General features: G+C 39.8%; 10 non-coding genes across 10 annotated transcripts; all 10 read left to right on the top strand.

Annotated features, from left to right (window-relative positions):
• Positions 1 to 2163: 2163 nt before the first annotated feature.
• TRNAS-GCU (transfer RNA serine (anticodon GCU)) lies at positions 2164 to 2245 on the top strand. Its single transcript has one exon. It is a non-coding gene; the product is annotated as a tRNA-Ser (tRNA).
• Positions 2246 to 2325: 80 nt separating this feature from the next.
• On the top strand, positions 2326 to 2407 carry TRNAS-GCU (transfer RNA serine (anticodon GCU)). The gene has a single exon. It is a non-coding gene; the product is annotated as a tRNA-Ser (tRNA).
• Positions 2408 to 2487: 80 nt separating this feature from the next.
• Positions 2488 to 2569, top strand: TRNAS-GCU (transfer RNA serine (anticodon GCU)). Its single transcript has one exon. It is a non-coding gene; the product is annotated as a tRNA-Ser (tRNA).
• Positions 2570 to 8101: 5532 nt separating this feature from the next.
• Positions 8102 to 8183, top strand: TRNAS-GCU (transfer RNA serine (anticodon GCU)). The gene has a single exon. It is a non-coding gene; the product is annotated as a tRNA-Ser (tRNA).
• Positions 8184 to 8263: 80 nt separating this feature from the next.
• Positions 8264 to 8345, top strand: TRNAS-GCU (transfer RNA serine (anticodon GCU)). Its single transcript has one exon. It is a non-coding gene; the product is annotated as a tRNA-Ser (tRNA).
• An 80-nt stretch (positions 8346 to 8425) lies between these two features.
• TRNAS-GCU (transfer RNA serine (anticodon GCU)) lies at positions 8426 to 8507 on the top strand. Its single transcript has one exon. It is a non-coding gene; the product is annotated as a tRNA-Ser (tRNA).
• Positions 8508 to 8587: 80 nt separating this feature from the next.
• TRNAS-GCU (transfer RNA serine (anticodon GCU)) lies at positions 8588 to 8669 on the top strand. Its single transcript has one exon. It is a non-coding gene; the product is annotated as a tRNA-Ser (tRNA).
• Positions 8670 to 8749: 80 nt separating this feature from the next.
• On the top strand, positions 8750 to 8831 carry TRNAS-GCU (transfer RNA serine (anticodon GCU)). Its single transcript has one exon. It is a non-coding gene; the product is annotated as a tRNA-Ser (tRNA).
• An 85-nt stretch (positions 8832 to 8916) lies between these two features.
• TRNAS-GCU (transfer RNA serine (anticodon GCU)) lies at positions 8917 to 8998 on the top strand. The gene has a single exon. It is a non-coding gene; the product is annotated as a tRNA-Ser (tRNA).
• Positions 8999 to 9078: 80 nt separating this feature from the next.
• On the top strand, positions 9079 to 9160 carry TRNAS-GCU (transfer RNA serine (anticodon GCU)). Its single transcript has one exon. It is a non-coding gene; the product is annotated as a tRNA-Ser (tRNA).
• The last annotated feature ends 602 nt before the right edge of the window (positions 9161 to 9762 follow it).

Genomic DNA, 9762 nt, shown 5'->3' with positions numbered 1-9762 from the left:
GAGAAACCTTTCACATGATGCGACAGATACGGGCAGTGTTATCAAAATCTGAAGAGCGGTTGCCAAACTTTAGTAAATTTCAAGCCCCATTGAAGATACATATATCAGGATACATTGTGGTGGAAAGTCAAGTTGTTCTTTAGCTTTCTGAGCACACCTTAGTGAACGGATTAAATCCTTACAATCCTGAAATAATAATAAGCCATCCAGGTCATTCAGGTAGAACAAAGCCAAATCAGAGCAACATGCTTTTAGTCTTTCCTCGCTCTCATTATCTAGCTGCTGCACAAAGTTGACCATAGAACACAGGAATCCAAATCTGTCGTTCAGGTCATGCATCTGTGTAAAATAATCATTTGTTGTGTAATCTCATCTAGAATTTCATTGATAGAACGATTCATTTCGGCCTGTGCAGTCAGGTTTCATTCTTTGCTTCTCCAGGCATGCATCTCCTTCTACTGTGTACCCACAGTTATGTACTATTCCCTGCAACTTCTTTCCCTCAGAAAAGACTGCTGAGAGTATTTCTGCTGAAATACTGAAGAAACTTCAATGTGACAGGTTTGGTATTAAGATTCCAGAGGCCAATCATGTGATAATCAGGCTACAATGGCCGGGCAATATTCTGGAGTTCAAACTTTCATACGGAATATAAGTCTTTTGGCCATTTTCGTTCCTTGTAACAATAATTCATTCAACCTTGTGGCTTACATGCTGCGCACGTTAAAGTTTTGGCGGTGACTTTGTTCGGAGCAATGGAACGTTTGTTGGTATTCTTCTCTAGATCTACTCACCGATGGAATTGCTGCAAAATCACGTAAAGATTGGTCTGATACGTGAAAATGACACTAGATTGAGTTCAAAAGCAGAAGCTTTAAAGGCACTTTCTAGTCAATTGGATGAGGTAATTGATCTGTTGGAAGATCTACGGGCCACTTCGATTGAAAAGCTTGATACTACAGGAGATGCTAGTCTTCTTCTTGCAAACATCCAGTCATTTAACTTCATCACTTTACTGGTCTGTAAATCTCTTAAATTGATCGTATCCAAAAATGCCTTCAATCTCAGGATATGAGTTTCAAACTCTTATTCAGTTACAGGCCCTGGTTAACACCATTAATATCTGAAGACTTGACCTGAACAAGGAAATCATATCCACTTTGACTTTCATTACATTTTAATCTACACTCAGCTTTTCCTTTAAATTTCTCTGAGCTTATTGACAGAATGAAACTTATTTTATTCACATTTTAATCCACATACATTTTTTTTTTAAATTTCTTTGGGGCCTCAAGAGAGTAAAACTTTTATTTTACTTATTTTTCACCAACATTGAACTTTTTAAAAAAAAAAATTTCTTGGGGACCCCAAGAAAGTGAAACGTCTGTTTTATTTTTTCGTCTACATTCAGCCTTTTCCTTTAAAATTCTTTGGGGGGCCCCAAGAGTATGAAACATTTACTTTATTTTTCAATTACGATATATTCAGAGCTTTTTCCTTTAAATTTCTTTGGGAGCCTCCAACATAATGAAACTTTTATTTTATTTATTTTTAATCTACATTCAGTTTTTTCTTTAAATTTCTTTCGGGTCCCCAAGAAAGTGAGGCCCGAAGCTTATAGTTTATTTAGCTTATACGGAAATCCAGCTCTGATTAGCTTTATTGGACAGATATTTCTCTTGTTTCATCCGTTATTTGGCGTAATATTGATTGACAGTGACCGGTAATTGCGTTTACATTTAGGGAAGGTGTGGATTATAAACCTTGACGGCCCTTGTACGGCTCATGCTAACAAGGTTCCTTACTAATTATATTTTACCTACCGTCGGGGGCCCCCAAAAAGTAGGGCCCAGGGCGGGGGCACCGCTCCCCCACCCTTACGCCGCCACTGCCTATAGATGGCCTATATCGTGCTTCTTTTTGATTCTTTCCTTTACGTTTCCTCCTTGTTAAAAAAAAAAGAAAAGAAAAATGAGAAAGGAAAAATCAAGTAATTGACGGAAAAGGAGTAAACCAACAATTAACCAGAAAGACGTAATTAAGCAACACAATACGTTGTGTATTTTCTTTTTGGAATAAATACGAGAAAGAAGAAAAAAACAGATTTCCGGTTGGACGATGAAAAGTGGAAACGCATTGAAGCTAGTAAAGGAAAATTGTAAGGACGAGGTGGTCGAGTGGTTAAGGCGTTGGACTGCTAATCCAATGGGCTCTGCCCGCGTGGGTTCGAATCCCATCCTCGTCGTATAGTTTTATACTTTTCTCCTTTCCGTTAGATTACTTATACTTCCCATATAAGTAAAAGTAGAAAATATTTTTTCAACGGACGAGGTGGCCGAGTGGTTAAGGCGTTGGACTGCTAATCCAATGGGCTCTGCCCGCGTGGGTTCGAATCCCATCCTCGTCGTATAGTTTTATACTTTTCTCCTTTCCGTTAGATTACTTATACTTCCAATATAACTAAAAGTAGAAAAAATTAGTTCAACGGACGAGGTGGTCGAGTGGTTAAGGCGTTGGACTGCTAATCCAATGGGCTCTGCCCGCGTGGGTTCGAATCCCATCCTCGTCGTATAGTTTTATACTTTTCTCCTTTCCGTTAGATTACTTATACTTCCCATATAAGTAAAAGTAGAAAATATTTGTTCAACGGACGAGGTGGCTGATTCACTTCGTAGTGTTTGGTTGTCAAATACCTCGCTTTCTACGTGTGAGTGTTTGTTTTCCCATTGTTTGATATAGTGAAGCTTCTATTAATTTTTTTCAAGTGCTTTTTTTTTTTTTGCTTTTGTTAAGTTTTCGTTTTTTTCCTTTTGAATACTGTGCTCCATTTAAAGATGTCAACTCTCAAACGAGTAAACACTCTGAAGTTTGATTTTGGCCCTGTCTCTGAGCGCCCTACGTCTCTTGTAATTCATGAGTGGTTGCATAACACCTTCGCCTTTACTGTTGATCAAGTGTTGAGTATCGAAATGGACATGTATCGTAAATGTATTTTTGTCAAATTGGTCTCTTTACATTTATGTGAAAAAATCCTTCGTGATACAAATGGTGTTGTAAAGTTTCGCGATTCACAAAGTTCATATGACATAAAAGTAACTTGGGCAAATGTTAGCATTCTAACAGTGAAACTGCATGTTACTCCCTTGGAGTTGTCACATAATGACGTCAGGGATGTCTTTGAGAAATACGGCAAGATATATAGTATACAGGATGAACTTTATTCAGCCGACCATGTCTACCCTATACGAACAGGTACTAAGTTGATCAAAATGGAACTGAAACATGCCATCCCTTCGTTCATAAGTATTCAGAACAGTAGATATTGTGTTACCTATCCCGGTCAACAAAAGACATGCTTACGCTGCAATTCTCTCCAACATCTACACTCCGCATGTCCACTCCGTCCTCCCCCACAGGCTGTTTCTGGTACCTTGAGTTATGCTGGACGAGTATCTGTTCCAAAGCCCTCCAATTTGACATCACCCCCGGATTTTGTTCCGAAATTTTCCAACCTTGCCCCACCTATTCTGCCACGAGGAAGTGAAGCAAGTTTACCTGCAGTGTCTCCAAAGGTTTCAGTGTCCGAAAGTTGTGTTTCCCATGTTAGTGAGCATAATACCGTAACACCTGTGTCATCTGATATCAACAATACCAGTGATTTTCCACCCCTCATGTCTCAATGTGCTGCTGATCGTGACAAAACCTTTTCATGTGATAATGAGGCTGATGAGCGCCCCTCTCTGAACAAACAACCAGGTGATATTCCGGAGGCAAAACCGCAACCTCAACGTTCAACTCCCTCTCCACTTGGCACCCCTTCAAATATGATTACTTCCTTACCCTCTTGTCCAGAAGATGATTCCAGTACCATGATTACCGATGAAAGTGCAACCCCCATTCAACCAATCTTAGGAACTCTCAGTGCTTCGTCTCTGTCTTCCCCCGTTCTCAGTCTTCCAGCAGATGATCAAGTGCAGGCCTACCCGTCTCCACGAGAAACAGTAAGAAGTGCACCCAGTTCCCCCGACCATACTAAACGTAAACGCACCAAACGACAAGAACTGAGTAAAGCCCTCTCTCAGAGAAGTGATCAACAGTCTGAACATAGCGTTTCTACATGTTCCTCCGATAAAAAGTAAGTACTCTAACCTTAGGTTAGTTGTGTACAGTATACGCTTCGTGTCTTTTCCTGTTTGTCAATTTCTTGACAACATTGAACGTTGTATGACATTTCCGTTTCCAGTAATAGTGCAGTTTGTAGGATATTTCTATTCAGCATATCGATTCTTCCTGATTTCATTAGCTTGTGTAAAATATGATGTCCTTACAAACCGATTTACATTTTTCTACAATGTTTTTCTTTTTCATCATCATGTCTATTAAAATAGCTACTATCAATATTAACAACCTGCAGTCACCTACGAAAGAATTTTCGTTACGTGATTTTCTAAGTCAGTCGCATATAGATGTCGCGCTACTACAGGAAGTTGGCTTAGAAAGGCTAAATCTCGGTGCAGCTTATACAGTTTATAATAATTACACCACCAATGGCACAGGTACTGCAATAGTGGTCAAGAGTGACGTAAACTTCACACCTGAAATATTTCACCCAACCGGCAGAATAATGACTGGCACGTTAGGAAGCATAAAGCTCGTAAATCTGTATTCACCATCCGGATCACAACATCGTGTAGAAAGGAATGAATTTTATGTACATGATGTTCCCTCTGCCTTCTCCTCAAACACTGACCATTTTTTACTGGCTGGAGATTTCAACGCCGTACTCCGTCCTGAAGACCAATCTCCTGGTTTTAACTACTGTCCTACCTTAAATGAACTGGTTAAAGGGTTTCACTTACAAGACAGCTGGCCATTGAAACGTCCACATGAACGTGGATATACTTACGTTCGGAATAATTCAGCTTCCAGAATTGACCGTATCTATTTGTCTCCCAGCCTAGCTAAAAAGATTATAGACGTAGAAGTAACTCCTACCATCTTTTCTGATCATCACGCATACGCCATATCTTTGAAAATTCCTGATGTCAAAATTGAACGTGGTAGAGGATACTGGCACTTCAACACTTCCCTTCTCGCTGACACTAATTACTGTGAAGCTTTTACAGCTAAATGGCACTATTGGGTGACACAACGACGACATTTTCGAACGCTCAGCGAATGGTGGCATCAATATCTGAAACCTCGTGTTTCTAGTTTTTCCAGATGGTATTCGTCAGAGAAGAGTCGAGATGATCGCAACCTGTACAATTTTTATTACAGATGTTTATGTGATGCTCAACATTCAGCACTTTCTGATCGTACGCTTCTATGTACTGTTAATAAATTTAAAGCAAAACTTTTAACCATGACCAGAAACAGAATGAAAGGTGTACTTATCAGAAGTAAATCTCCTATATTCGACCTCGAAGAAGAGCCATCCCTACATCATGTTATACAGGAGTATAAGCGTGGTGCGAGTAAATTAGTAGCACGCATTCAAGATGACGAAGGGAACACATTTTCCTCTTTCTCTGAAATCAAAACAGCGTTTTACACCTACTATAGTTCCCTATTTGGTGACTGCGGCGAAGCAAACACCCAACAACAGATTTTCCACAACCTTTCTCCAGTGCTCGATTATGATTCAGCTAGAGCGATGGACACCCCGATTTCGAAAGCAGAGGTAGAATCTGCTGTGATGAATGCCCCTTCTAACAAATCTCCTGGTCTAGATGGACTTCCAGCTGAATGGTACCAACGCTTCTTCCCTTTGATAGGAGACACATTAACAGACATAGTCAATGAATATTTCAGTGATGCGCCTGTGCAAAAGTATAAATCTCCAGGAGTGACAGTCCTTATTCCCAAAGTAAATACTGCGACTTTAGTTACTGATTACCGACCCATCACACTAATGAACTCTGACTATAAAATTCTGGCCCGCTGCTTGAATAACAGACTACAACCATATTTGGAATCCTTGGCAGGGCCATACCAATTTGCAAGTGTAGGAGATAGGAAAATCTATCATCTTCTGCAAACGATTCGGGATGTAATTGCTAGTTGCCAAGCTTCCTCTAGCACTCCTGCGGTTTTATCTATTGATTTCCATCAGGCATTTGATAGAGTAAATCATGCCTATTTATGGGCGCTTCTACAAAAGTTTGGCATAGGAGAGAAATTCATCAGATGGATTCGTGTACTCTATGATGAAGCACAAACAAAACTTAAAATAAACGGATTTTTGAGTGAGCCCATAAAAATCAAACGCAGTGTCCGACAAGGCTGTCCTCTGAGCATGACCCTTTTTATTATTTCCCTTAGTCCTCTACTCTGGCACATTGCAGCACATATACAAGGGATTTCTTTTCATAATAATGGATTAAAAGTTTGCAGTTATGCGGATGATGTGACGGTGTTCTTACGTGACCAAGAGGATCTTCATTCTGTAGAAGCATGCATTGAAGATTATGTGAATATGTCTGGCACACTGGTAAATCGTGCAAAGACTAAAATACTGCCACTTGTACAGAACTCTTTTATCACACAAATACGAACGGTCGACCAATTAAAAATCCTTGGGATAACCTTCACGCCTCTCCTTGCTGAAACCATACAGTTAAATTACAACCAGTTAGTTAATACTGTGCGACATGTTCTCCCACTTCACAGATCCCGTCAACTCAGTTTACGGTCCAGAGTGTATTTTCTAAATGTTTTCGCATTTTCCAAACTATGGTATCTAGCCCAGATCCTACCTATGCCCTCACACATTGCGAAACGTCTTACCAGTGTTGGAAATTGGTTTCTTTGGCACGGTCACGTCTTCAGAGTCAAATACCCATATACATGTCTACCCACCAGACATGGAGGTTTGGGTCTTGTTCATATTGAATGTAAAGCTACTGCTTTATTCAAGTTTCGATCATTAGAAAATATTCAACACAATGTAAATTGGGTCAGCCATGGTATCTTAGCTGATTGTATCGAACGTATAGGTAAAAACTTGCCTCTCCATATTAATTCAATCCCTTGTTGCTACTGGTATTTCAGAGACGTGGTTGCTGATTATATTTATATGAGTGCTGAACAACAAGCATCAATAACTTCAGTGAAGTGCTTTTATATATTGCTCCTCAACCAGCTGAACCTTGAGCCTCCTCGTATGGAACTGAAACATCCAAACAACAATTGGTCCCAGATTTGGGGCAATGTGTTTGCTCGTCACATTCCACGATCTGTTCAATCGACTTGGTACACTGTTGTCAATGAGCTTCTCCCCACGAATGCCAAAAAGCACCGTCTCCAATTTAGTGACACTACTAGTTGTGTCACATGTGGTAATGAAGATGATATTGTGCATCGCTTAATTCAATGTGGATCTGCAGCGACAATATGGCTCAAATTCCAAACAGCTGTCAGCAAAATCTGCCGTACAGTTCCTACTCTTACCACAGTTCGCATATTCGTTCTACCGGACTTTCACTTTTATCCAACCACTAAACTCAATTCAATTACCTGGTTAGCAGCTCATACGATTGAATACATACTACAATCCTCAAAACTACGCTTTGTAACAGACTATCAAGATTTCTTGTGCGCTCAATACAGACACTTTCCGCCCGCTAGAAAGAAAAAGCTATTTGCGAACTACCTGGACATTGTACTTTCTGAATATATTTGAAGTTCAAAAATAGCATGGTAAAATTCTACTTCTCTCCATCAAATCACGATTTTAGCACTCTTGTAACCTATTTGTCGATATCTGTGTGACACTTCTCTACTGTATAAATGCTGTAAATATTATTTGTATATTCATCCTGTAATCATGTAATACTCCTGCTGTTATAGTATATTGTATTCCATATGTAATTACTCTGTAATCCTTAAAGAACAATATAAAAAAAAAAAAAAAAAAAAAAAAAAAAAAAAAAAAAAAAAAAAAGTGGCCGAGTGGTTAAGGCGTTGGACTGCTAATCCAATGGGCTCTGCCCGCGTGGTTTCGAATCCCATCCTCGTCGTAGAGTTTTATACTTTTCTCCTTTCCGTTAGATTACTTATACTTCCCATATAAGTAAAAGTAGAAAATATTTGTTCAACGGACGAGGTGGCCGAGTGGTCAAGGCGTTGGACTGCTAATCCAATGGGCTCTGCCCGCGTGGGTTCGAATCCCATCCTCGTCGTATAGTTTTATACTTTTCTCCTTTCCGTTATATTACTTATACTTCCAATATAACTAAAAGTAGAAAATATTAGTTCAACGGACGAGGTGGTCGAGTGGTTAAGGCGTTGGACTGCTAATCCACTGGGCTCTGCCCGCGTGGGTTCGAATCCCATCCTCGTCGTATAGTTTTATACTTTTCTCCTTTCCGTTAGATTACTTATACTTCCCATATAAGTAAAAGTAGAAAATATTTGTTCAACGGACGAGGTGGCCGAGTGGTTAAGGCGTTGGACTGCTAATCCAATGGGCTCTGCCCGCGTGGGTTCGAATCCCATCCTCGTCGTATAGTTTTATACTTTTCTCCTTTCCGTTAGATTACTTATACTTCCCATATAAGTAAAAGTAGAAAATATTTGTTCAACGGACGAGGTGGCCGAGTGGTTAAGGCGTTGGACTGCTAATCCAATGGGCTCTGCCCGCGTGGTTTCGAACCCCATCCTCGTCGTAGAGTTTTATACTTTTCTCCTTTCCGTTAGATTACTTATACTTCCCATATAAGTAAAAGTAGAAAATATTTGTACAACGGACGAGGTGGCCGAGTGGTTAAGGCGTTGGACTGCTAATCCAATGGGCTCTGCCCGCGTGGGTTCGAATCCCATCCTCGTCGTATAGTTTTATACTTTTCTCCTTTCCGTTAGATTACTTATACTTCCATTCCAATATAACTAAAAGTAGAAAATGTTTGTTCAACGGACGAGGTGGCCGAGTGGTTAAGGCGTTGGACTGCTAATCCAATGGGCTCTGCCCGCGTGGGTTCGAATCCCATCCTCGTCGTATAGTTTTATACTTTTCTCCTTTCCGTTAGATTACTTATACTTCCCATATAAGTAAAAGTAGAAAATATTTGTTCAACGGACGAGGTGGTCGAGTGGTTAAGGCGTTGGACTGCTAATGCAATGGGCTCTGCCCCCGTGGGTTCGAATCCCATCCTCGTCGTATAGTTTTATACTTTTCTCCTTTCCGTTAGATTACTTATACTTCCAATATAACTAAAAGTAGAAAATATATGTTCAACGGACGAGGTGGCCGAGTGGTTAAGGCGTTGGACTGCTAATCCAATAGATTTTTGGGCTTTCAGCATCTATGACCATGTTAGCCCGTCACGTATGAGGTTGACGTCCCTCGACGAGCACTCTATCCGGGAAAGGGAAGGAAGGAAGAAAGCGGCGTGGGCTCTATATATTAAGTACCACTCTGGCAATTGCCTGGTGTGAATTATGAAAACCTCATTCAGGAGGGCTATCCTGAAGTTTTTTTTACAGTTTTTCGACCGAGTGCCCCCACCGGGAATCGAACAACTAAAACTGAAAAGAAAATATAATGGATGAGGGGGCTGAGTGATTAAGGTTTTGGACTGCCAATACAGTGAGTTTGAATCCCATCCTTGTCGATTATTATTATTATTATTATTATTATTATTATTATTATTATTATTATTATTATTATTATTATTATTATTATTATTATTATTATTATTATTATACTTTTTTTCGTCCTGAATCGTTTGAATGTTATAGCTTCTTTCTTTTCTTCTTCTT

This window comes from Thermobia domestica, chromosome 14 (genome assembly GCF_964235325.1).
Source record: "Thermobia domestica chromosome 14, izTheDome1.hap1.1, whole genome shotgun sequence".
NCBI classification, from domain to species: Eukaryota; Metazoa; Arthropoda; class Insecta; order Zygentoma; family Lepismatidae; genus Thermobia; species Thermobia domestica.
The sequence above is the reverse complement of the archived record's forward strand: the minus strand, read 5'-3'. Positions and strand labels throughout refer to the sequence as shown.